At 39.1% G+C, this 27,875-nt stretch overlaps 1 protein-coding gene across 1 annotated transcript in view; it reads right to left on the reverse strand.

Moving 5' to 3' along the window:
- LOC150104339 (pyruvate kinase PKM-like) overlaps positions 1–27,875 on the reverse strand; it is a 241,265-nt gene that overhangs the window by 41,835 nt on the left and 171,555 nt on the right. The window lies entirely within an intron of this gene.

Genomic DNA, 27,875 nt, shown 5'->3' on the forward strand with positions numbered 1-27,875 from the left:
TTCCGAGACCGGCTAACTCACCTTTGTCAAAAGAGACCAGATAAGGGTTCCTCACATTACTGACGGAAATCGAACCCAGGTCTTTCCAGCCAAAGAGCTTTGTCTATAAACGACTGAGCCATGGAGGCTCTCATCATGAAAATGAGAAAGTCAAATCCTGAACAACTGTGTGATTAAATTCTGTGTTAAACTAAATGACAGTGCTGCTACCAAAAAGTTTCAATCAATTTCAGTAGGCATATGTTAATGTTTCTTTATCATGTGCTGAAGTATTTAAGTGGCACAAAATGTTTTTGGAGAAGAGAGAGAAAGTGTGGAAGATGAGCAATTTGCATAGTGGCGTGGCATGTCATATCAAGAACAAACAACATCAAGTGAGTACAGGGCTGCATCTGTGAAGATCGATGTTTAATGCTCCAAATAATCTCAGAAAAACTGCATGTTAACCATTTACAAGATTTTTACTGAAGATTTGGAAATGTGAAAGTTCTGCAGAAAAAATGGTTCCAAAAAATTCAGTGATGATGGAAACGATTATAGCCAGAACCTCCACAACCACAACTTCAGAACCTGAAATGAAATGCCAAAGTTCTGAGTGGCACATGAAAAATTCCTCAAGACCAAAGAAGGTGCACATGATTAAGCCCAAATGGAAAACCACAACTGTCATCTTCTTTGATAGCCATGGCATGGTCTACTGAGAATTTGTATCTCCTGGAGTGACTGTTAATCGAATTTACTGCAAAGAAGCCCTTCAACAGTTGCAAATATGCATCTTATGAGTGCATCAACAGATTTCAAATGATTGGTTCCTGTATCATACAATGCACCTTCTAATTATGTGCTGTCAATATGCGAGTATTTAGCCAAAAAAAAAAAAAAAATGTTCAGTGTTGGAAAAGCCACCACATTAACTGACTTACCTCTGTGTGACTTTTTTTCTCAAACTTGAGAACAAGGTGAAAAGTAATCATTTTGAGGCTGCTCCAAAGAGCTGTGATAGGGGCCCCATAAACAACCTAACAGAAGAGTACTTCCAATCCTGTTATAACACATGGGAGGAAAATTGGAACTGTTGTGTGTGCAAGTGGTGGTGGTAGGGGGAAGTTTACTTTGAAGGAGACGACAATGTATCAGATGAATAACTAAACATGCTATTTTGTATGGATTTGGCCTCATTACTTTTCTATTAGACCTCATAGTAGTACACATTGATTTTTCAACAGCTGCCATTGACTGCCATGTGAAAAGCTAGTAGCCAAATTGAAACAGATAAGATTAGATAAGACCAGTGAGTTGGATAGCTGATTGGCTGTCAGATTTGATTTGATTTTTTTTTTCTTTTCTTTCAGAGGCCTCAAAGGTCATACTGCACCATGACACAGGTCATAGCAGTACATATGGTAACTGATTAGTAGGAATTCTCGTAGATAGGTTTATACGTTGGTTATGCATTACTAAATCACTTAAGGAATTGAACAACGTAGATACGAATATAAATTAAATTACACTTTAATAAATATTAATAAATATTAAATTACACTTTAATAAATAAATATAAGAGATGAAGCTATTGTTCTCCTAAAAGTCCTGATGGTGCCCTCTAGCGGGCTAAGTAGGTATTCTTGGCCATTGGGCTGAAGGTCTGCTGATGTAAGCCTCTCAAATTTGGGACAGTCGCATACAACCAAATTTGTTGAGGTTTGGAGAGTTTCTTAGGGTGGAAGCTGATTCCATAAATAGTCTTTTGAATTTGTATTTGCTACGGTGTATTACTGTAGCTTTCTTCCACCGTATTCTGTGGCGTGTATCCAGAGCATGGTCTGCAAGACCAGAATGGCTGTACTTGTGAAAAAGGATGTAGTCCTTGTGTTCAGAAATTCTGATATTCGCTGTCCTGCCTGTTTGGCCAAAGTAAGACAGTTTACAACTGCAAGGGACCTGGTATACACCAGGTAGGTCTAGGGGAAGTGATTGGTCTTTGGTGAAGCGGATAAGGGATGCCAATTTTCTGTAAGGCCTTTAACAGGAGGTCGTCATGTTTTTTTAAGATTTTGGTAATTTTTTCAGAGGTGCCTTGGATGTAGGGAATGGTGATGGATTTAGAGTAATCCTTGTTGTGGAGAGGGGGGGCTGTGGTTTGTAGGTTTTAATATTTTTTGGATTTTTTTTTTTTTTGGGGGGGGGGGGTAGCCATTGGCTGAGAAAGTGTCTAGGATGTGATTTAGTTCAGTGTTTAGGGTCATGTCGTTAGAACAGATTAGTTTAGCCCTGTTGTATAGTGTTTTCACCACTCCATATTGTTGTGAGGAAGGGTGGTGGGATTGTTGGTGAATCTATCTGCCTGTAAGGGTGGGTTTTCTACAAACTGAGAAAACCAAGGTTCCATCAGGCTGGCAGGTGACTAGTGTGTCTGGGAAAGGAAGGCTGTTGTTTTCCTCTTTTTCCAGGGTGAACGTGATTCTGGGGTGTTGGTTGTTTCAGTGTGTTAAGAAGGAGAGGAAAAAGCCTTAGCCTCTGCCCCACAAAAACCAACCATATGGCTTCACTACGTTGATGATATGTGTGGCCAAATAGCAAACATATCATCAACGTAGCGAAGTCGCATTGAGTGCTTCAGGGTGACTGAAGAAAGGTTGATTACGGTGTTGGTAGCAAGTTTTGGATTGACGGTAGAGTTCTTTTTTAATTTTTTTATCTGTCAGCCTCGTATTTTTTCAAATTCTTTGTCTGCAGCGGTACACGAGACGTCATGTAAAGACCAAAGTTCGTGATTTACAGTGCACGAAAGCTCATCTTCAAAGGCATGAATAGCTTCGTTAATGTTAATGCTAAGAGAAACCGCATGGCAGTGATTTGTTCACGAAGCAACGCATAGCTGGCGCAGTTATATATATGGAGAGCTTTTTGTGAAACAAAACGGTGCTTGAATTTTACACATTTCGGGATTACCTTATTATCCCAGCAGCATTTCAGGAACGTTAGACGATTTAATTGTCTAGACAGCTTCAACTTCATTTTACCGTATTGGCGGGCCTTCCGTGCGATCGTATCTCCGTGGATGATGTTGATTCTCGTAGACAGGCTTATACTTTGGTTATGCATTTCTAAATCACTTAAGGAACTGAACAATGTACATACGAATATAAATTAAATTACACTTTAATAAATATTTCCGATATTTCGGCAACGTCATGTTGCCGATTTCAAAAGGAACTTACAAAAAAAGCACATGCACGTAGGCAATACAACACAGTAACTGAGAATGAAGAGATGAAGCTATTGTTCTCCTAAAAGTCCTGATGGTGCCCTCTAGCAGGCTAAGTAGGTGTTCTTGGCCGTTGGGCTCAAGGTCTGCTGATGTAAGCTTTTCAAATTTGGATCAGTCACCTTTCTTAGGAGTTTCAATTCCTTAAGTGATTTAGTAATGCATAACCAATGTATAAGCCTGTCTACGAGAATCAACATCATCCATGGAGATACGATCGCACGGAAGGCCTGCCAATACGGTAAAATGAAGTTGAAGCTGTTTAGACAATTAAATCGTCTAACTTTCCTGAAATGCTGCTGGGATAATAAGGTAATTCCGAACTGTGTAAAATTCAAGCACCGTTTTGTTTCACAAAAAGCTCTCCATATATATATATATATATATATATCCACGCTAGCTACACGTTGCTTTGCGAACAAATCACCGCCACACGGTTTCTCTTAGCGGACATTAACGAAGCTATTCGTGCCTTCGAAGATGAGCTTTCGTGCACTTTAAATCACGAACTTGGGTCTATTTTACATGACGTCTCGTGTACCGCTGCAGACAAAGAATTTGAAAAAATACGAGGCCGATAGTAAAAATATTCGAAAAATTAAAAAAGAACGCTACCATCAATCCAAAACTTGCTACCAACACCGTAATCAATCTTTCTTCAGTCACCCTGAAACCTGAAGCCCTCAATGCGCTTTCACGTGGCCACAACTTTGCCATTGCTCCCAGAAAAATACCTAGTGAGGATATTATGATCCGGATCGAACGCGGAATTTGCCACCTTCCACATCAAATCGCCAACAGTGTAAGACTGGATGTAGCTTGTGTCCTCTCCAAAGCAAGACAACCTAAAACCAACATTTCCAACAAGGAATATAAAGCTCTACAGGAAATGAGGAATAATAAAGAATTAGTTATCACCAAAGCAGATAAGAGAAATGCAACTGTAGTACTTAACCAAAAGGACTACACAGGTAAGCTTAATGCTCTTCTATTAGATCGGGCTACTTACCTCCCTATCGAACAATCCCACCAACTCACAAATTAGAAAATTTCACAGGCTCCTTAAGAAAGTCACTTCTTGGACTGTTACCAACAGATTAAATTCGTTTAACTCTATATCCCCCCCTCCGTATTTACGGACTCCCAAAAATACATAAAGAAAATGTGCCATTACGTCCCATAGTCGATGGCATTGATTCCCCCACATACAAATTAACTAAATATTTGGCCAAAGAACTCACACACGATACTGGCAACACACCATCACATAAAAAACTCAGCCCACTTCAAAGCCAGCATAGAAAACCTTATACTCCAACATTATTATTATTATTGTTCCCGGAAACTCCAAGGAGTCGACAGACTCATCGAGGGAGGCCCTAACATCATGTCAAGAACAACTATTCAACATTCACACAGTATCTGTCATACCTTGCCTTGAACTCATTCACGGTCGTAGCACCCACAACAGACTCTGGAAGCTTATTCCACTCATTTACCACTCTCCAAGTAAAGAACCTAGCTCTAACACCCTTGTCAACCACGCTCTTGCCCAGCTTCCATGCATGGCCCCTAGTCCTCCCACCACCAGTCATATTATCAAAAGTATCTTCTGGATCAATCTTATAAAAACCCTTCAGTAATTTGAATGTCTCAATCATATCACCCCTCCTTCGCCTATCGTCCAATTTCTGCAACCCACAAATCTTCAACCTATTCTCATAAGTGCTCACTTATTCACAAATTGGAAACTTTCCACTTTTCACAAGTGGAAAGCATTATCTGAGACTGGTGAGTGTGGAAACTGTGAATGGATTTAAGACACAGTTCAGTGATTTCACATGAGCGTATGGATTTTCCACAATGAGTCCTGTGACTCCATGGAGGTCAGATGTTAATAATAATAATATCACCTGATAAAGAAATGAGATTAACACTGCCAATTCGCATATAAATTCTAATGCCACTTTCTTTCATATTATCTATACACATATCTATATACAGGGTGGCCATAAATTAACTTTACCTCTTTGGAGATATCTGTAGCTAAAACTAATACACTGAATGAGACCACATTTTATATTGAGACTTTCGAAGGCATGGGGAGATGAATTCCGTTAAAAAAAAAAAAAGATTTAGTATCAAAAGTTATCGATAGGGGAAATTTTGGCGCTGTCAGAGCTTAAAGCACTCAAATATTTGCAGTAAACGCAGGTAAAAAGGATTGTGCAAATTTTACTGTGTGTATGTGACAGCAGCACCACCAATTCCACTTAAAAAGGGATTGGAAACGTTCAGGCAGTTATTCGATTGACTGACGAATTGTGGTCAATATGCATCCTAACTTGCCTCAGCATGCTTTAGTTGTTAAGTTGTTTTACCTTAAACAGTGCAATGCCGTAGCAGCTCTTCGGGAATTCAGAAAGATTCAAAACCTGCGTACAGGTCCTATGTCAGCTGTAGCACTGAGAGCTATGATTAAGAAATTTGAAGAAACTGGATCACTAGGAGTTAAACCTGGCAGAGGACAGAAAGCAGTGCAAGAAGAGACAATAACAGAAATTGCTACTGCATGTAGCAACTTATGTTACAGTCGATGACACAGGGACCAGTACTGGTCTCCAAGCACTCGTGCCATAGCCCACAAACTTGATATGGCTTATGGTACAGTCTGGAAAATGCGTCATTTCTATCTGTATGAGTTCAGTTGTATGCAAGCACTAACTACCATAGATTATGATAAGCACATGACCTTCGCCTTAACGTTTCTTGCCCGAATGGAGGGTGACAATGACTGGCCTTGGAGAATATTGTGAGGTGATGAGGCTCGTTTTTATCTGAATGGGTCGGTCAACACTCACAACTGCAGAATTTGGGCATCTGAACATCCCCAAGTGATCCAGCAAGTACCACTGCATTCTCCAAAAGTAACCGTGCGGAGTGGCTTCACAGCTGATTTCATAATAGGACCATACTTTTTTGAGCATATTACCCCTACAGGTTCTGTAACCTGCTCCATTACCGGAGAGATTTATCAACAAAAAAATTTTGTCATTCCTGCATTGCAGCAAAGACAATGTTTGGACTCTATAATTTTTATGCAAGATGGAGCACGGCCACATATTGAACATTCAGTACAGTGCCTTTTATGCCAGCATTCAGTAATGTGAGGGTTATCAGTCAGTTCTTTCTGACGGCATGGCCGCCTCGATCCCGTGACATCACTTCATGTGACTTTTGGCTGTAGGGGTATTTGAAATCCGTTGTGTAGGTTGGTGGTTTTCCCAACTTGCATGTTTTGAAAGAGAACATAAAACGGGCTGTTATGAGCATCCAATCCAACTCCTTACGCTCAGCTGTAGAGCATGTTGCACACCAGATGCAATTTGTTGTACACAAGAAAGGTCAGCACATTGAAAATCGTGTATGTGGTCCAGGGGACCCTGATTCTGATGAATAAAACATTATTTCCTGTGAGTTCAGTGACTAGATTAATTTCTGTGTCTCTTGCAAGTTGTTTTAGTTTAATTATTGTTATCATTGTAATGCGCCTCATATCCAGCTGGAATGAGTAATGCAGCTGTCGGTTACATCGTTGAAATGTTATTATTCCATTTTATCTGCCTTTAATGTAATTATCCACTTGTTTCGGCTCTGCCAGCGCCAAAATTTCCCCTAATCGGCGACATTTGGTACTAAATCTTTTTTCTCTCGGAAATCATCTCTCCATGCCGTCAAAAGTCGCAATATAAAATTTGGTCTCATTCTGTTTATTGGTTTTAACTACAGATGCCTCCAAAGAGGGGAAAGTTATTTTATGGCCACTCTATATATGGATCGTATATACAATTTACCTTGGAACTGGAAGTTAACGGTTCTCTCCTGTTCCTAGAAGCTGAACTCACTCATGTGTCAGAAAAAAAAAGTGAATATCTCTATTTATAGAAAACCCACACATACCAACATATACCTTCATGAGCAATCATGTCATTATCTGTCCCAAAAACTTGTCGTCATTTCTACGTTAGGTAAATGTGCTTGGTTCCTCCTTAGTGAAGAAGAGATTGCTAAAGAACTATAGTTTCTCCCTTACAACCTTCCAGAAAAATTGTTATCCTAAACAGACTGTTTGTAGCTACTATTTAATCCACCTATTGAATGTGCTGAAGATAGTACTGATGAAAGAGGCTTTATATCTCTACTGTATATGAGCTCCGTTTCCCAGAGTTAGCTAAAATTCTCAAGAAATTTCAAATCCGAACTTCTTTTACTCCACTAACCAAACTCCATTCTTTATTTGGTACACTTAAACCAAAACACGACAGCTTAATGTATCAAGGAGTTTATCATCTTTGGTGTAACTGTAACATTGAATTTCATGTGGAATAAAAAATGTGAGAGACATATCTTATGGCAGAACTAGAGCCAGCACACTAATGAGCATATCTAACGTCATTTGTTCCAGTGATCTGATACAAATCAGAAAACATTTTTAGATACTACAATGTGCTAGAGAGAAGAATTGAGGAATAAACAGAAACTGTCCTCGATCCAGACTATCTTAATACTAACCTTAACTAATCTTAATATAATCTATCTGATTGTCACTCTTCAGCAATCCAATTTGGCATACACCATGTCAATGTACCCAACAATACTACAGCATCCAAAACACCTTCAAATGTGCAATATTTTTGTAAGTTAATTTATAGCTGTTGTTCTCTTGTAATGTATATTTTTGTATTTCTCTTTTCATGTTATGCACCTGATGAAGTCTAAGGGAAGAAACTAGTTGTGCATTCACACAACAAATAGTTTTTTCTATTTTGGTATCTCTCGACCACTAGTTCTGTTCATTAAATTTCTTTAATTTTATGTATATGTAATGAATAATAACAAATAGTGTGCAACCTTATCTCACACCTTTCTGTATCTTCTTCAATTCTAACTGCTGATTTACAAGATAAATACATACCACATATTATTATTATCCTAAGATCCCATGGATGGAATCAAAGACTCATCTAGGAGGTACCTTTGTCATACACACAGCTCATCATACCGCACCTTAAACACATTCAAATTCTCTGCAGACATCACACTTTCCTCAATCATTAACAATGTTGCATGCAAGAAAACCAACTTCTCACTCCTTTCTTCACACGCTCCTTATACAGCTTCATGGATGACCTCTTGTTCTCCCCTGATCTCCCACCATTTTATGAAATACTGCTTCAAAGTTTATCCTATAACAACCCCTTACCAACTTATCATATCCACTCCTATCCACTAGACTCTATAAATCGCATCTTCTCAACCTTTCCTCAACATTCCAGAGATCAGAAATTACCTTAGTCAGTCGCCTCTGGACCCATTCCAACATCTATTCATCCTTTTGAAAACCAGGTGACCAAATCTGTGCACAGTAATCCATGTGTGGCCTAATCAAGGCCTTATACAATGGAACAAGAATCTCCTTACTTCTAGAAGTCAGTGTCCTCTGCATCATTGACAGAATTCATTGTGTTGTTTTCATAATTTTGGCAATGTGTTATCTAAATTTTTGATCCTTATCCACCATCACCTTAAAATCTCTTATTTCCTCCACCTCCAACAATATATTCCCACCAGGCATAATTCTAATTCCCATCTTTGTGTCCCATATTTTAAAATCTTACATTTTGCAACACTGAACTGGCATCCCCACTCCATGCCCATTCACTCAATCTATTCAAGTCTTTTTGTAAGGATACAACATCTGCTCTACTCCTCAGCATCCCAATGATGTCAATCATCATTGATCCAAATCTTCCCCAATATCATTAACATATAGGCTAAACAGCAATGGTCCTAAAACAGATTCCCTGACACACACCACTAGTGACTTTCCTCTTTTGGGATATTACTTCCCCCATATACAAGTTGCCGATACCTATCAGATAGCCAACTAAAAGCCTTTGCAAAATCTAAGTAAACTATTGTGTATCCATCTACTTTGTCTAATGAAGCCGTCACCTTATTGTAATAAGTAAGTAGATTACTAAAACTCCCTTTAGCAAATCCATGCAGTCCATGGAAGATAATACCATTGATGTCAACCCAATTCTGGACCTGATTCTCACCAGCCTCTCCAACACATTAACTACAACTTCTGACACATAGATAGGCCTATAATTTGATGCTTCAGTTGTCACCTCTCTTGAAGTGACATTTAATTATCACTCCCCTTACGTTGTCTCCATAATGCCTTTTTTTTTTCTGTATTGCATGCTTAATCTCTTCATTTATTTAACCTTCTGACCTTTGGAGGGCATTCAGAAATTGCTCCTACTAGAATGGTCTCCTCTCCAGCCAACTCCTCCTTCCATGTTGCACTTGCAAGCTGTCTCCTGAGCTTCTCATAGTCACCAGCCTCAGAGTTCCACACATACCCTTTCCTCACAGAGGTCCTCAACACTGCTGGCAACCACCCAAGTAATCACATTATGGTCACTCTCACCAACTGGAGGGTGATTTGACACCTCATTAATAATAACATCCTCTGATGAAATAATCAAATCCAAGACCCTTGATCCTCATGTGCCCTCTGTTACATACTGCCAGAGGTAGTCATTCTTCAAAATCTCAAGAAACTCATTTCCTTTACTTATGTTTACTATCTTATCATCCCCACCTATATTACCATAGTTTAAAAACGCACATATTGATTGCCAATTTCTTATTTGCTTGGCTAATTTGCTTTATACATTTCCCGGGTCACCACCATCCACATCACGAAGTCTATAACAACATTGGACTAACTGCCACTATTTTCCTCTTGCATTGTATGGATATACTATCCTCAAGGGCTCACTTTAGTGAGTACGGGCATGGCAAACCCGAGGTACCTGATGCTGGACCATGCCTTACTTCATGTAATATACAGGGTGTTCGGGATAAATTTGACAGTTTCGTAAGGAAAAATAAAATCTTCTTTGTATCTATTAAATTTAATGAATTGACAAAAAAACATTACAGGCAGAGTTAATTACAATACTATCAACAAGATTTACTCAAAGTAACCACCATTAGCATCGATCACAGCTTCAATTCTGCTTCGGAACCTCGAACAAGCTGATGCTACAGTCTCCCTGGGAAGGGCTGCAAAAACTGTTTTAATTTTATCCATTAACTGGGCTTTTGTATTACTGGAAGTGCGATTGGTGTCTTTTTCAACTGCGCCCCATACAAAATAATCCATGGGGTTAAGGTCTGGGGAGTTTGGAGGCCAAACATTTGGACTGGTGAAGTCGTAGAAATTTTCAGACAACCATTTTTGACTTTTCCCAGAGGTGTGGCAAGGGGCCGAATCCTGCTGCCATACATACGGCCTACCATTGCCTACCCTTGTTATCCAGGGCTTGACTATAGTTAGCAACTCCACGAACAAAGCCCGAATTCCAATGCCAGGGTTCTTCAACACCTGTTCCTGCAGATTTGCGAGGAATTCTGCTGTACGAACGCAATCAGATCGTCTGCTAGGGATCTTTCTTCTTGCTACATCCTCGTAGTCACCATTGCAAGTCTCTAATTCATGCCTGATTGTTTTTACTGTATTCAGGGAGCATTGGGCAGCAGTCGTAATATCCTTATTTTGATGGCGGGCACGAATCATCATGATACAAGTTATTCTCTGCCATGATTCAGGTGGGTTCCAGCTATCCATCCTTTCTGACATCTTGTATGTGAATGAAGAAGGGTCCAAACTTTTAAATGAAGAGAAGTGTGTGTTAATACATGTAACTTACGGAAAAATATAATTAATTATAAATATGTCAAATTTATCCCGAACACCCTGTATATCTGTTATATTATTCTGTAGACTGGTCCCTCCTCTTCTTTCTCCTCTCCTTGCTCCTTCCCCCTGATGCTATTAGAGTATTCGAGGGCTAGGGGCGAGTCTTTCCTATCTTGCTAAGTCATTTCGTCTTATGCAGCCACCGAAGGAGGCAAGCTAGCCTCAATAGGTGCCGGTCCCAAGCCCGGATAAATGCGAGGGTTGATGTCAGGAAGGGCATCCGGTCAGAAAACTTCAGTGCCAACTCAAACTATGATTATGAGTCGAAGAGAAAATGATATAAGGGCTAGGGCGTACCCCTTAAGTGACGCGCAGCCACATCGTCCTACAGCTGTGAGAAGTGGACGAGGGCTACTGCATCAAGGGCGGGTGCAGTTAAAGAAGCGAGCCCAGCAGGTGGAGAGGATGTTGCAAGTGGGAACACTGAATGTTGGAAGCATGACTGGAAGGGGAAGAGAGGTGGCAGACATGAAGAGGAAGTTGGACATTTTATGTGTGCAGGAGACAAGGTGGAAAGGGGGAAAGGCAAAGGAACTGGGAGATGGATATAAATTGTTCTACTCTGGAGCGAATAACGAGGGAAGAAATGGTGTAGGAATTGTGGTGTGTGGCAGAATGAAGGGTGAAGTACTGGACGTGGGTAGAAGGAATGACAGGATCATGCGAATGAAATTGGGTGTTGGAGAAGAATGGGTGGTCGTATTATGTGTATATGCCCCACAAGTTGGTTGTACAGCAGAGGAAAAAGATTAGTTCTGGAACGTGTTAGATGAAGAAATGAGGGAATTGGAAGAAAATGAGATGATGATTGTCGGAGGAGACTTGAACGGGCACATAGGAAGACAGAATAGAGACTGTGAAAGGGTGCATGGTGGCCACGGAGTGGGAATGATGAACCAGGAAGGAGAGAGGGTTTTGGACTTGGCAGTAGCGTTTGATCTGGCAATTGTGAACTCGTTTTCTTCAAGAGGGAAGAACATTTGATAACATTTAGGAGTGGTAACAACAGCTTACAAATTGACTACATTTTGACTAGAAGAAAACATCTTAAGGTTGTGACAAATTGTAAAGCAATTCCAACAGATCAAGTAGCACAACAACACCGACTGCTGTGCGCATACTTTAAAATAAGATCGAAGATAAGAACTTCTGGTTGCCATGGGATGAAGACAATTAAGTGGTTTCGCTTAAAAGAGGAGAGTGTGAGGAATCGTTTTAGGGAGAGTGTGTTAGAGAGGATTTTGGATGGACTGGAAAGTGTACAAGATTGGTGGAAACATAATTCAAAAGTAATCCTAAGCTGTGCAATCGAGGTGCTTGGTGAGACATCTGGAAAGATTAGAGAGCAGAAGGAGGGTTGGTGGTGGAATAATGATGTACAAGTGGCAGTGACAGCTAAGAGGAAGGCAAAGCAGAAGTGGGATGAGTCAAGAGTGGAAGAGGACAGAGAGGTGTACAAAGAGAGAAAGCAAGAAGCCAAGAGAGTTGTGGCACAGGCGAAGGCCATGGCATATCAAGACCTGTATGATCAATTAGAAACAAAGGAAGGACAGAGAAAAATTTACCAACTAGCGAAATGTAGAAATAAAGCAGCTAAGGACATCTTACATGTGAGGCGGATCAAAGATGCTGAAGGAAGAGTATTATGGAGGGATGTGGACATAAGAAACAGATGGAAAATATACTTTGAGGGACTTTTGAATGAGGAAAATGCAAGGACTCACAGAGGAGATGGGCAGCCTTCTGAGGGGATGGTGCAGAACATCAGTAGAATGGAAGTGACGGAGGCCATGAAGAGGATGAGGAATGGAAAAGTGGTGGGCCCCGACAGAATTCCAGTGGAGGCATGGAAGGCACTGGGGGAAAGAGGGAATTGACCTGCTGTGGGACCTGTTCATGAAAGTTTGCCAACAGGAAAACATACCCGAGGAATGGAGGGAGAGTACTCTTGTTCCCATCTACAAGGGTAAAGGGGATGCACAAGACTGTAAAAATTACAGAGGAATAAAGTTGATGTCCCACACAATGAAGATCCTAGAAAGGGTTCTTGATGGTAGATTGAGGGAGGAGGTGGAGATTGCAAAGGAACAATTTGGCTTCATGCCTGGTAGATCAACAACAGATGCAATCTTTGGGTTACGACAGATGATGGAAAAATATCGAGAGAAACAAAGGGAGCTACATCTGGTATTTATTGATCTGGAGAAAGCATACGATAGAGTGCCAAGTCAAGAAGTCTGGAGGTGTCTGAGGGAGAAGAAGGTGCTGGAGAAATATGTCAGGTTGGTGCGGGAAATGTACAGAAATGTGAAGACAAGTGTTCAGACCTGTTTGGGACAGACAGAAAGTTTTCAAGTAACAGTTGGCTTGCATCAAGGGTCAGCATTAAGTCCGTTTCTGTTTAATATTGTGATGGAGGTGGTAACAGAGGAGGTGAGAGAAGATGCACCTTGGACAATGTTGTATGCAGATGACATCTTGCGGTGTGTAGATTCAAGAGAAGAAGCGGAAACTAAACTGGAAAGATGGAGAAAAGTACTGGAAGAGAGAGGTATGAGACTGAGCAGAAGTAAGACAGAGTATATGTGTTGCGCAGTGGGCGGTGGCCAGGAGACAGATCTGGAACTGGAAGGAAATGTCATCAGGAAGGTGAGAGACTTTAGATACTTAGGTTCAACAGTGGAAGAAGATGGAGGAGCTGAGAAGGAAGTGGGATGCAGAATACAAGCAGGTTGGAGGAACTGGAGGGAGATGGCTGGAGTGCTATGCGATAAGAGGGTGCCGATCAATCTGAAAGGCAAAATTTATAGGACAGTAGTGAGGCCAGTTATGACATATGCTATAGAAACTGTAGCCCTGAGGAAAAATAACATCAGCAGGATGGAAGTAGCAGAGATGAGAATGCTTAGGTGGATGTGCGGTGTGACCAGAAAGGATCATCTGAGAAATGACTATGTCAGGGGAACAGTGAAAGTTACGAACTTAGGAGCGAAAATACAGGAGGCAAGGTTGAGATGGCTTGGTCATGTGATGAGGAGGGAGGACGAATATGTGGGAAGAAGGGTAATGCAGATGGATGTGCAAGGAAGGCGGAAGCGTGGGTGGCCAAAGAAGAGATGGAGGGAGCTGGTAGAAGAGGACTTGAAGATGAAGAACTTGGATGTAGTGACAGCCCAAGACAGGAAGGTGTGGAGGAGACTCATAACAAACAGTGAACCCACTTAAGAGGGAGAAGCTGTAGAAGAAGAAGAAGAAGATTATATGGATATACTTCTTTTTCTAACAACAACAGCACTCCCCCCTCCCATTTTGCTCTTTCCGTCTTCACACAACACATCATACTCTTCCATCTCTATTCCTGTCAGGATGTATTCCTCATTCTTGGGTGAACAGACAATTAATGCAACCATTTCATCTGCCTTGTTTCTTACACTTCTATTATTTGTATACAAACATAACAGCTCATTCCCGGATCTATAAAAAGTTTCACTGATACCACTTATTGGATGACTTCTCCATACTTAACTCAAGCCATTTCTTTTCCTCCTTATTCATCTTAGAACTTTCAAATCCAACTGTTTTCTCTGGATCCAAGGTCATTCCCTTCCCTTACTATCTATACATGCATTCATATCCTCTTGGAGCATCAACCTTTCTCACGTTGTGTTCCCCTGTCCACTCTGAGCCTCCCCGTTTCCTCGCTGTCTTGCACACTTGTTCTCTCATTCTATACTCATGCTACCCACTTCTTAACCACCTGTTCAATCTCTCCTTTCTTATTTGACACTGCTTCTTATTCGATCAGATTAATTCTCTGCACTCATTTTTCTACCTTCCAACAACAGTCTCTCCAAATGACTCGTGCCAAAACCATTCAAACGCAGTCCATCACTTATATCAACCTTATTGTAATTAACAAACTGCACTCTTTCATCGCACATTTCTGCTAACATATCATTCACAATCTTCGCTCTCTGCCTCATTTCATAACTGACATTATTGGGCAACACACCAACTACCTTTCCTATTACACTATTATCTTTTATCCTTCTCAACAAACTCCGATTTCAACCTTATACTTTCCTTGTTCTCAGTCAAGTCATTTGTTCCTATTACCACTACCAACTCTTTTGCTCACTTATATCTCAATCACTTTATCATTTTTGCCTCCAGGAAAACAAATCTTGTGCATCTCATTTACGATACCCCTAATAATCAAATCCCCAAACAATGCCACTCACAGGTCTTTCATTACCTCTTTCATACCAATATCATTAGTTTCATCATTTTTGCTCTTCCATACAAATCTCGAATTCTCTTAATTTCACTCTGGATCTGTTTCATCTCTTGCCTCATCTTAACCAACTCAGCTTTCAAATCTTGAGTCACATTTTTGCTCTCATTCACTCTCTCTCTCTCTCTCAATTTTATTGCCAATCATATATGCTTGTTTGCTGTCAATGCTGCTTATATTTAATTACCACCACCTTACCTTTAATTGCGCTCTGCTACATTTATATCACATTTGTCATCCATGCCATTGATTATTAAGTTCATCGGATCACTCCCCCCCCCCAATTTTTTGCTGCTCTTTTACACTGTCACTCTTTGCTATCAGATGAGCAATCGTCCTCCTCATGGAGGATAAGTGCTCCTCTTCAGTTACCAATATGTTACTACTCATCAAGTCCTCAATCAGATCACACACCCTCCAATCTGCTTTAAATATCTATAATTTACTACATAATTGAATGAATACATATATCACACTTCATATTTCATGAAATAATTGAAATCAAAATCAAATTTCTGCAAAGACAAAGCTGCCACTATTTTTCCTTCACTGGTTATTATACTTTAACAGTTTAACAATTTCGTAAACAAACTTACATACACATTAACACACTAGGAACACTGCATGCACACAACTTTTCCGGCAACTCTTATTGATAAACACACTTATTTACAATTAATTATTCCAAAAAAACTTAGCTGAAACAGGAGCCTTGTTTACACAAACCTTCCAGCGAAATGCCTCCTGGCATTATACTGAGCATTATATTGCTCAATATAATGTCTCATTCACATGATAAAAGACTGTGTTTAAGTTTCTCCCCTTCAAATTTTTCCATAGTGTCTTCTTTGAAGTATGCTTGCATAAATGTGCCGGCCTGGTTGGCCAAGTGGTCAGCGTATCTGCTCGCCAGCCGAAAGGCTGCGGGTTCGAATCCCGCCTTGGGCATGGATGTTTGCGATTGTCTGTGAAAGTACTAGTGGTGGTAGTCGGCGATAGATGGTGTTGGTGGTAGATGATGAAGGCTGGTGGAGTAGATGCCCTCCCTCGATGAGTCTTTGGACTCCCTGGAGGTATGATGTAATAATAATAATAAAATCTTACCTGGAACACTAAGTAAGGAAAATTACTCTGCATTTCTTACATTGTTTTATATAATAGACAGATACAATCAAATCAAAACATTTATACAATGAGGTATAAATGTTTTGATTTCTGGTTGAATTTCAACCAGAAATCAAATAGAGTAGATGGAGTACATAAAATTCAGAGTAGATGAAACAGATATGATTGGTTAGATATCATTTATTCCAATATTAACAAACTAGATAAAACAATAGTGAGAAGAAAATATGTGTGAATTAAAACAAAAATTGAAAAATATGCAGCTTGAAGAGAATGAAAATATTGATAATATCTACAACTGTATTAAGCATAGCATAAAAGTAGGAACAGAAAACTCAAATGGAATTCAAAGTAAAATATAGGACTTACCCCTTTACAAAGCTGTGCTGTCCACTATAGAGTATCGCACCCCTATCCACCCACTGATAGATTTTTATCTATGTTAAATCCCTTTAATTAACTTTTTCAATACTTTAACCACTGCTGATATATTAATTGGTCTGTAGTTTGTTACCTCCGTCTTGGAGTAACAAACTTCACCTTTATGTAATGGAATTATCTTACCTTTTTTTCAAACCCCTAAAAGTCTGCAGAGCTGAGACTTAGGTTGAACAACTTCATCAGAAGCAATGTCAATTCTCTTGCACATTCATGGGCTGACATGCCATCCAGTCCTGCAGTTATATTCACTTTGGTATTTTTCAATATGCTGAACATCTCCTGTTCACCTACATCAATTTTCATATGCATCTCTGTCACATCAGTAACTGCAAAATCTCCACCTGGATGATAATGATACACATTGGCACAATGATCACTCAGCATCTCAACCATTTCTTTTACCTCTGTCACCTTGCTACTATTGTTTAAAGTCATCCTACCTTAGTCATTTTTCCTCTTATTTGCTACTGTTGGAACGTACTTCCTGGTTTTGAATCCGCCATCTTGATGTAAGGTTGTTCTTAATAAAATCAATTAATTGCTAGTTGATTACTAATCAAAATATAGGGAAATTTATGTTTATACTGCGCCACCCGATATTTAGAATAGCCTATGCAGAATAGTAAAATCAATGTTGAATTAATTTAGCAGTCTCATTAAATCATATAGGCCAAATTTAATATTTTACACTTAAGGCTCCCGCAAGATCCGAACTTTTTAAGAACAGTGCAATGAAAAAGAATCAGGCACATACAATATTGAAATCAATAAAACAAAATATTTAATAAAAGGTTATATGACAAGTACATAAAATTATAACTCCCAAAATAAGATAGTACAAATGACTTAGTTCTTCAGATCAAAACATTCACATGGAATCAAACATGTCTTCAGACACTAAATTCATAATTCTCCTAATAATAAAAACTGTTCGTACATTTCAAAACTACAGAATTTCTTAGTAAACAAATTTACTAGTATTACTTAGCTGCACTCTATAGTTTAACACTCAGTCAGCAAACACTTATTAAATTATTAATGGTGGCAGTTATTACTTCAAGGGGAAATACTTTCAAGTTTTATACTTTGGCTAAACTCAGCAAAACGCCACTGTAAATGTTAGGATATTAGAGACGGAGCTATCACTTAAATCTTCGCGCTGAAATAGAATAAAGTAGGACTGTTCTTACCGGGATTAATCTTTAGCACATCAGATTCAATGCGAGCACATATCAAAACTATATTCACTTATTACTCCGATGCATCACTATTTAAAAGAATTCTTCAGGGAGATAACTGAATTAATATTTATCGCGCTACTCAAACCTTGACGGACTTGCTATAAGGCAGAATAATTGTTCCATGTTTACTACTACATAACAAATTGAGCTTTGCATAATCCTTCTTCAAAGCAATATAGGAATATGTAGTAATTCTAGACTTAATGAAATTATTCTGGATATCCTATTAATCTTCCGGTCTTTTGTTAATCCTATCAAGGCACTAAAATTCCTATTACTGCCACCGCTGACCTCACTCTCAGCCGCCTATAAGTTTTCTCCTCGTCTCCGTAGCATTCTGAATGTTCCTGCCCTTGAGTCTCCTTATTTACTTTCACCTTCACTTTTATATACCTTCCTTCTTCCCGCCTAAACTTGTTCACTTGTCCAACTCGTATTAATTCCTTACTTCCAATTACCGCAGCAGTGTTCTATTTTATTTCTGTCTCCATGACAACGATCAAAACAAAACGTAAACATACGCATTATATAAGATTATACTTTTACACTCAGTAATGAAAAATAATAACAAAAAATATTATAGTTACTTAATTTTTTTTTCACTTTCATTTACAAATATAATAAATAAAACCTATGTTACAGTTCGCATAAGGCACATAAAAGTTACATACACAGAATATTTTATAATATTGCTGAAGGAATATAGCAATAAAACACATGGTATTTTTACAGAGTCCTTTCATTAACATAACATATATTAAAATTATATAATTAAATAATAACTGATAAAATTCAAGGAAAATACATGAATAAATCTTAAGCAAGAGACTAACAAATAATATATAAACATGTCTTGCTTAGGATATGGCAGATTATGTTAAATGTGAATGAAGAATAAAACATACAAAACAATTTCATTCACATTTAACACAATATATATATATATGTAGAAAGTATTTTACCTTGGGTATAATAAATGTTAAGAATACCAAGCAATTTTTTAAACCTAGTTTTACTCCATTTCCCAAGTAAGCAAACAGACAAGTCAAGTTTGCGCCTGCAAGTGATGCAAGTCTAGCTGATCCTACAGGTAGTGCAGGACCAAGGCAACTCGTGGTAAAGGTGGCATGAGCTCTGATCACTAATCTTAATATTTACCTTTAATGCCAAAACACATCTCCAAGAAGGAGATGCATGATGTTTTGTATTAAAGGCAAGAGGCCACTACCCAGACCAGTTTCGACCTTTATTGGGGTCTCATCAGTGGGAGCTAGGCTAGAAATACCAAGATTTAGTAATACAAAGCTCATAAGTATTTTACCAGAACAAGTTGCCATAAGGTGTTTTAACCTTATTAAATAAAAATCTCTGGAGGAGATATAAATGTAGAAAGTATTTTACCTTGGGTATAATAAATGTTAAGAATACCAAGCAATTTTTTAAACCTGGTTTTACTCCATTTCCCAAGTAAGCAAACAGACAAGTAAGTCAAGTTTGCGCCTGCAAGTCTAGCTGATCCTACAGGTAGTGCAGGACCAAGGCAACTCGTGGTAAAGGTGGCATGAGCTCTGATCACTAATCTTAAGTTGCCTTGGTCCTGCACTACCTGTAGGATCAGCTAGACTTGCATCACTTGCAGGCGCAAACTTGACTTACTTGTCTGTTTGCTTACTTGGGAAATGGAGTAAAACCAGGTTTAAAAAATTGCTTGGTATTCTTAACATATATATATATATATATAAACCTCTTTTGGCTTTATAACTTTGGCCTGTTTAGCTAATTTTCCATCATAATCTGATTTGGCTTTTCTTACCATACTAGTCACCCTGCTTGTTGCACTTTGTACTGCTGATGAGTATGCAGTTTTTTTTTTGCAGCTCTTGATTTATATCCATACTCGTTCACTTAACTCCCATTTGGTTTATTCTCCTGATCTTGGGTATGCAGTCTGATACTGCTTCTCTCAAACAATCTCTGACTACTTCTTATGCACTACTGATATTCTTTCCTTGTAGCTTCTCAAGTCAGTGCACTGCTACAAGATTCCTTCCAAGTCTGTCATAATTACCAGCTTTATAGTTCAACATAACCCCTTTCTTGACAGAGAATTCCACATGTTGTCCAACTTCCCAGAACAAGACTGCATGGTCACTCTGACCCTTTGGAGGCAGAGCATCTACCTTGCCTCCAAATGAGTGTTGCATCTGGTAATAGCATCAGAAGGATGCTATTACCAAATGAAACACTCTCTCAAACCCCTGGTCTCCTCCCCCCCTCTATCACGTGCTGCTTCAGGTATATAAATCCCTTAGCAACTGTAAAAATTCCACTTCCATCTTACCATGCCTCCTTTCCTCCCTCCAATCTAGTCCCCACATTTGAATTTTCCCATATTAATTGCTTCTCTTGCACTCATTGTGTTAATCTGCTGATGCATGGCATCTTCCTGTGGACACCACTGGTCTATAGCAGCAACCAACATATTTTGTCCCATTGGCCTCTATCTCAGACCAGACAGCCTGAATGAACCATCTCTCCCAGACCTAAAATCCTCTTCAACTTCTAATTTTTTAGTTGTAGTTCTTCAGCTATAATTAGTAATACTCCACCACCTCCTATCCTATTCCCTGTATCCGCTCTGCAAATATACAATATCTTTCACATTCTCTCCCTGTAACTATATATCATTTTCAGTTAACCAGGTCTCACTGATGCCTATAATTTTTGGCCAAGTCAAGCCAATATCAATACCAAAAATTCCTCTCCCTTATTCCTGACACGTCAGGTATTTATGTACATGCATTTCAATATCCATTGCATACCGTCATTATCAACATTTGAATTGGAAACCAGTGAAATTTCATTCAGCACTGCATAATCGTTTCTGTAAAGATGCTCATTTATCCCAGCATGTCCAGAAACTTGCTTGATTTCATTCTCTCTATCTCTAGTTAACCTGGTTTTTGCAGTTCCAAACTCTCACTAAACTACACACTTTTTCCAAACAAATAACTCCAAAACCATTTAAATCAAAACTATTTCATCCATCAAATTCACATATCTATAAACTGCCTACCATTCCTCCTGTATAATCTTCTCATTGACTCATTAGCAATCATTGCCCTTCTGAACTCTCTCCTATCATACCAAGGCAGCATACTTGAAAACTTTACTCCCTTACTCATCATTTTCACTTATTTTAACAACTCTTTTATATCTTCTCTCAATGAATACTTCTCCTGTTTCAAATCAATGTGTTCTTGCCATAAAAATCATCCCTTTCACTTCTCCCTTATATAAACCAACATTTTCACTAATATCCTTAATCTTTATACCTGGGAAACATGCTTTCTTCATTTTTTCATTAAATACCTCTTATCATGGACCTTAACTTTATTTTAAGTTTATAGCACTTTCATACTTTCCCAATTCACTTTTTTCATTCTTCTGCCTGCTGATGAAGTAATAGTAAGGAGTGAAATAGCACACTGACATGGAGGAAGCCATGCCAGTGTGCTATTTCACTCCTTACTGTTACTTCATCATCCCCATTACTTTCAGCCACTTCTTTCATGCTCTCATTCCATGCACTATCATTCACTACTTCCACATTCACCAGAACACTTTCAATATCATTCTCTGCATCGTCAATATTTGTCACTTCATTTTCTCACTTTCTACATGACTTGCATGAAAAACATTTACAACTCCATCCCTCTGCATTCTCACTTTTGTATACCATAAACCATTCGCTTCTGGCAATGAATAAACATACACTACATCGTACGAAATCCTTCATGCTAAACTCGGTGAACAAGTAAGCCTTGACTCCCATTTTCCTTGTATGCATCGGTGCCATGAATAAAAAACTCTTTTCAAATGATATCCCATATTAAATATCATACACAGTCTAAAATAAGTCAGATATAGCCAAAAATATTTAAAAAGAAAAGAAACATTCGAACTTGAGTGTATAGGGCTCAGACAAATCATGAATACAGCTAAAATAATAAAGGTGTTCATTCATTCATGAATGAGGAGAGACAATTAAAATATGGCCGACTGTTAGTTGGCATTACAAAACTCGCATACACATGTCATCACCCCTCAAAAACAAGTGCATGAGATGACTATGACATATGCAGAGCCATGCAAGAACTTTCACTGTTGGAATCCTGTGCAGGCTAGACTGCCATAATTTAATTTCAAGCAAAATTTGGTATAGCTTTTTATAAGTCTTCTCTTTCTATTCCAAGATGACTGCGGCTGGGATAAAAGTTTGTGTCTGATCATTTGCCAGTAATCAGTGAATGGTACAGGCAGATGGTGAATGCTCAAGAAATGAGCTGACCAAGCTGCAGTATCTGCAGCTTCATTTTCCATGATCCCAATGTGATTTGGAATCCAAGAGAAGCATGCCAAGTATACCTTCCATAACAGAAAGAGGAGGTAATGGATTTGAGAGCTCCAGCTGTTTTTGTAGCTCCATACTTTATTGCCTGAAGAAAACTTAGTGAGGCTGAATATATTATATACCTCTGGTAGCAATGCAGTCTGATGGATTTTCACAAAAGCTTTATTGCTTACAGATCTGTTTTATAAAGTTGTTACACTCTAGTGGGATTTATGCAGATATAATACTTTCTACGAACCCCCTAGGTCCTCCATTTTTTTTAAAATTATTATTGTTGCACCTTCCATGGAGTCAGCAGACTGTGGGAGGTTCATTCACAACTGACAAAATAATTATCATGACAATAATTATTAAAATCCTTAACATTCCTTGCATTAACAACATATTCTGGTAATGCATTCCCTCCTATTTCGAGACACTGCTTTATCATACACAGTTGTTGGTAACATTTAGAGAGCCAATCCAGCTGACCAATATACTATCTATTTCATCCTTTACAGCTTGTACACCAACTTATCATGTGGTAATCGATCAAAAGCTTTTGCAAAATCCAAGCATATCACTGTATATGATTCTCCCTTACCCAACACACTCATTACCCTATCATAAAATGCAAGTAAATTGCTAAAACAGGACATACCATTTACAAATCTCTGCTGACCATCATAAAGAATACTATGTCAATCAACCCAATCTGTATTCTATTCCTAACCAATATCTCCAACACACCTTGACTACAAGGTGTGTTGGAGATATTGGTTAGGAATGCAGTTATACAAACCGGTTGTATTCCCATACACCAGCTCCTCCTTCTATTCTAATGCCAGGAGTATTAGGAATAAGAAGGAAGAGTTTTTGGCCTTGGTTGGCACTTCCAGACCACAGGTTGTTGGTATTAGTGAAACATAGCTGACAGAAGATGATAAAGCTAGTGGGATTGAATGCGACGGGTATAGCGTGTTCAGGAGTGACAGGGAGAATAAAAAGGGGGGAGGAGTGTTATTGATGATAGCTGATGAGTTGCAGCCAAGGAGTATAGAAGTTGAACTGCAGGATAGAGAAAAGAGCACATTTGAGGCGATTTGGTGTGAGATAGAGTCTAGCAGAACAAAATATACAATTGGGTGCTGCTATAGACCAGGTGATGGAATAGATGGTGGAGATAGTATGCATAGGCAAACAGAAGAAATGAGTGGAAGGAGGGTAATTATTATGGGTGATTTCAATTATGGTAACATTGACTGGAAGGAGGAGAGGGCACATGGGAGGAAGGAATTGGATTTTATGCGGTTATTAAGAGCCAAATATCTGTGACAGCATGTAGTGGAAAATACTAGGGGCAGAGAGTGCTTGACCTAGTAATTGCACATAAGAATGTAGCTGTAACGAACATGACCATGTTGCCAACAATTGGTGAGAGTGATCATAAGGTCATGACTTGGGAGGTGGCTAAAGGAGTGGAATTTACAATTAAGACAAGGTATATGTGGAATTACCATGCTGGCAAGTATGACAAGCTTAGGAGTGTGCTTGGTTCAGTGCCATGGCATGTAAAACTGCAAGGGTTGGATGTTGATAGTGCATGGGAGGTGGTTAAGAACTGTTTGCAGGAGGCAATGGTTGACTGTATACCAAGAGTCCGAATAATAAATCAAGTAGGGGTTAAATGGATGAATAACACTATTAAGCTTGAGCTGAAAAAAAAGAAACAATTGTGGAGGGAATTTAAGGAGAAAGGTGACCAGCAGGTGCAGGAACAGTATAAAGCTCAGGCCAGGAAGGTAACAAGGGTGGTAAGAAAAGCAAAAGCAGATTATGAAAGAAAATTGGCCTTGCAGGATAAAGAGAATCCCAAACAGTTTTTTTAATATGTTGCAAGTAAAAGGAAAAATGCTCATGGCGAATGATTCTAAAAATTGATGAGGGTAGGGAGATAGCAGAATCAGTCGATATTGTGGAATTATTGAGCGAGCACTTTGCAAGAGTATATCATCCAGGTGGTGACATTCCAGGAATGGAAGAACCAACAGCTTATACTGGAATTGTGATGAATAAGTAGAGGTAAATAGTCTATTACAGAACCTCAATGTCAATACATCTGTGGGATTGAATGGTATACCAGCTCGTGTTGTACGTGGAGCGGCTAAAGAATTGTCAGTGCCCTTGACCATTTTGTTTAATTTGAGCCTCGGGTCTGGGTCAGTCCCAAGGGGGGTGGAAAGAGGGGAAAATAGTTCCGCTGCATAAAGGTGGTTCCAAGGCTGCTGTTGAAAATTACTGGCCAATCAGTAACAGGAATCATTATCAAGGTCTTAAGGAAAATAGTCAAGAGGAAAATACAAGATTGGATAGATGAAAATGGGATACTGTATCGGGGACAGCATGGTTTTGTGAAGGGTAGGTCATGCCTCAGTAACTTGCTCATGTATTATAACACAGTGACGGCTGAACTGGATAAGGGTAATGGGTTTACAGTGATTCTACTGGACTTTGCTAAGGCCTTTGACAGGATACCACATGGAATTCTAATCAGTAAAATGCAGCATATGGGGATGGATATAGGGTTGGTGAGATGGATAGGAGGGTGGTTAATGGAGAGATATCAGAGAGTGGTTTATTCAGGAGTAGGGTCCACAAGATGGCCTGTGACTAGTGGTGTGCCACAAGGATCTGTTCTTGGACCACTGCTGTTTAATTTGTTCATTAATGATATAGGAAAGGATCTGAGAGGAACAGTTCATTTGTTTGCGGATGATGCAAAGTTGGGTAGGGCGATAGTGAATGCAAATTATGTCAAAATTTTGCAGGATGATTTGGATAGATTGGAAGTCTGGGCTAAGGAGAATGGATGTCAATTTAATGTGGCAAAATATAAGGTTATACATTTTGGGATGAAAAGATTAGCAGCAGTTTACTACATTGGTGGAACTGTACTCCAGAAATTGATGAGTCACGAGATTTAGGAGTGTTGGTGGATAAGGAGTTGAAGTTTAGGGGGCACATTGCAAAAGTGGCCAAATCAGCTCATCAAATCACTTGGTTTCTGAAGAATACGTTGGCAAGCAGAGACAAGCATGTTATTGTTCCTTGATAGGACCCCATCTCCACAATTGTGCCCAGATTTGGTCACCTAGGTTTCTTCTTGATGGGAAGGAGGTTGAGAGGATCCAGAGGCGAGTGACCAAGATGATAGCAGGTCTGTGGAATGAACCTTATGAGAACAGGTTGAGGATTTGTGGGTTGCAAAAATTGGTTGATAGGCAGAGGAGGGGGAGATATGATTGAGACATTCAAATTACTGAGGGGTTTCTATAAAATTAATTCAGAAGATATTTTTGAGAACAGGGCTGGTTGTGGGAGGACTAGGGGGCATCCATGGAAGATGGGCAAAAGTGTGGTTAGTAAGGGTGTTAGAGCTGGGTGCTTTACTTTTAGAGTGGTGAATGAGTGGAATGGGCTGCCAGAGTCTGTGGTGGATGCTGTGATAGTGAACGAGTTTAAGGCGAGGTATGATAGATACTGTATGAATGTCGAATAGTTGTGATGAACATGATTTTGGGCCTCCTTCGATGAGTCTAAGGACTCCCTGGAGTTGCCCGTAATAATAATAATAATAATATTCTATATTCCTGTAATTAAAGTCTCCCATCAGGATCACCTTCTTTTTAATTGGAAACTTCTGTCCTACAACCATGCTTGTATAGTGGTAATATTTTGACTTCTTTCCACTCTTTATGAAACCTACCCATTGCAAGACTTTCATTAAATAACCAGGTAAAGGGCATAGCTAACACTGCGCACATTCCTTAAGAACACATGGTGATATGTAATTCATTTCTCACAGCTTTATTAACATCTAACCCAATTAACACCCGACACACCCGATTCTATCACTTCTATTTCTCCATATACGTATCTCCCTGCACCGAATCATTTAACCAGTATGATATACACTGATAAAGTGTGCATTCAATAATACCACTATATCTTTTGCAACTGTTATTCTGCTGACATGACTATCCACCAGTGTCAACCTGCCATAATTATTCTTTCTCTTGCTTGCCATATATAGCAGAAAAACTCCCTCCCTTGAGTCAACCTTGGCTTGACCAGACAATCTGCTCTCATACTGCACCCTTTCTTTCTTTACCATATCATCTTCCTAGCCTACACTTTGTACTCTTCATATATCTAATCACCACCAATTGTCTTGTACCTCCTCCATTTCTTTTCCAACACAGTTTGCTTGATTTGACTGTTCATCCATTTCACTCCTACTCTATTTACTCGCTTAATCCTTGGTATGCAGTTATACATTGCTGGTGTCAGATACTGCCCTGTGGATTTCCATGCACTGTCAACATCTTTTCCGCTCAGCTAATCTACCCAACATACTCATGAAAAATGACTACAGAGCTTCCTACAATCACCTGCTTTATATTTCCACATATATCCATTTTTGGCAGAAACCTTTTCTTTGTTTCACTACTTCCCAAACAAGTACCTCATGATCACTCTCACCAACCGGCAGCAGTGTCAATACCTCATTAACAACTACATCCTGCGAGGTTATCACCAAATTCAAAACATTAAAGCCTCTAATTGCTTCAATCACATTATGCTTAATATATTTATCTCTCAAAAATTCAACAAACTCATTCTCCCTGTTCCAATACACCAGCTCCTCCTATTCTATATTCGTGTAATTAAAGTCTTCAATCAGGATCACCTTCTTTTTACATGCCCAACCAATTTGCCTAAACATTTTGCAATCAGTATTCTCTACATTCCCTGGACTATAACAGCATCCTAACAAATATGCTAGCATATTAATTTCAACTTCACACCACACAGATTCATAATCTGTGTATGCACTATCAACTTCCAAACTTGTGGACAAATTCCTCTGCAATCATTAGCAGTATTCCCTCTCTTCTTCTCACATTCTTATCCTTCTAGAAAATTTTATTACATTCAATTTCTATTCCTGACATCACATCCTCCTCAGACAACCAAATTTCACTTATTCCAATTATCTTTGGGCATAGTGACTAATTCAATGCAACAAACTCAGCTCTCATTTTGAATACTCCTTACATTTGTATACAAACATAATAATCCTTGTGTCTTTGAGACCATTCTACCAGCACCAACATTCTCTATTCTAGCTGCTATACCACACCTCTCTCTTCAGTCTGACCACTCCTGTTTCCCTGATCCTAACCCTAATTTCCATTCCCCTCTCTCATCCTCAC

The sequence above is a fragment of the Typopeltis vanoorti genome, chromosome 8 (genome assembly GCF_054136105.1).
Source record: "Typopeltis vanoorti isolate ZY-2024b chromosome 8, IOZ_Tvanoo_1.0, whole genome shotgun sequence".
Lineage (NCBI taxonomy): Eukaryota > Metazoa > Arthropoda > Arachnida > Uropygi > Thelyphonidae > Typopeltis > Typopeltis vanoorti.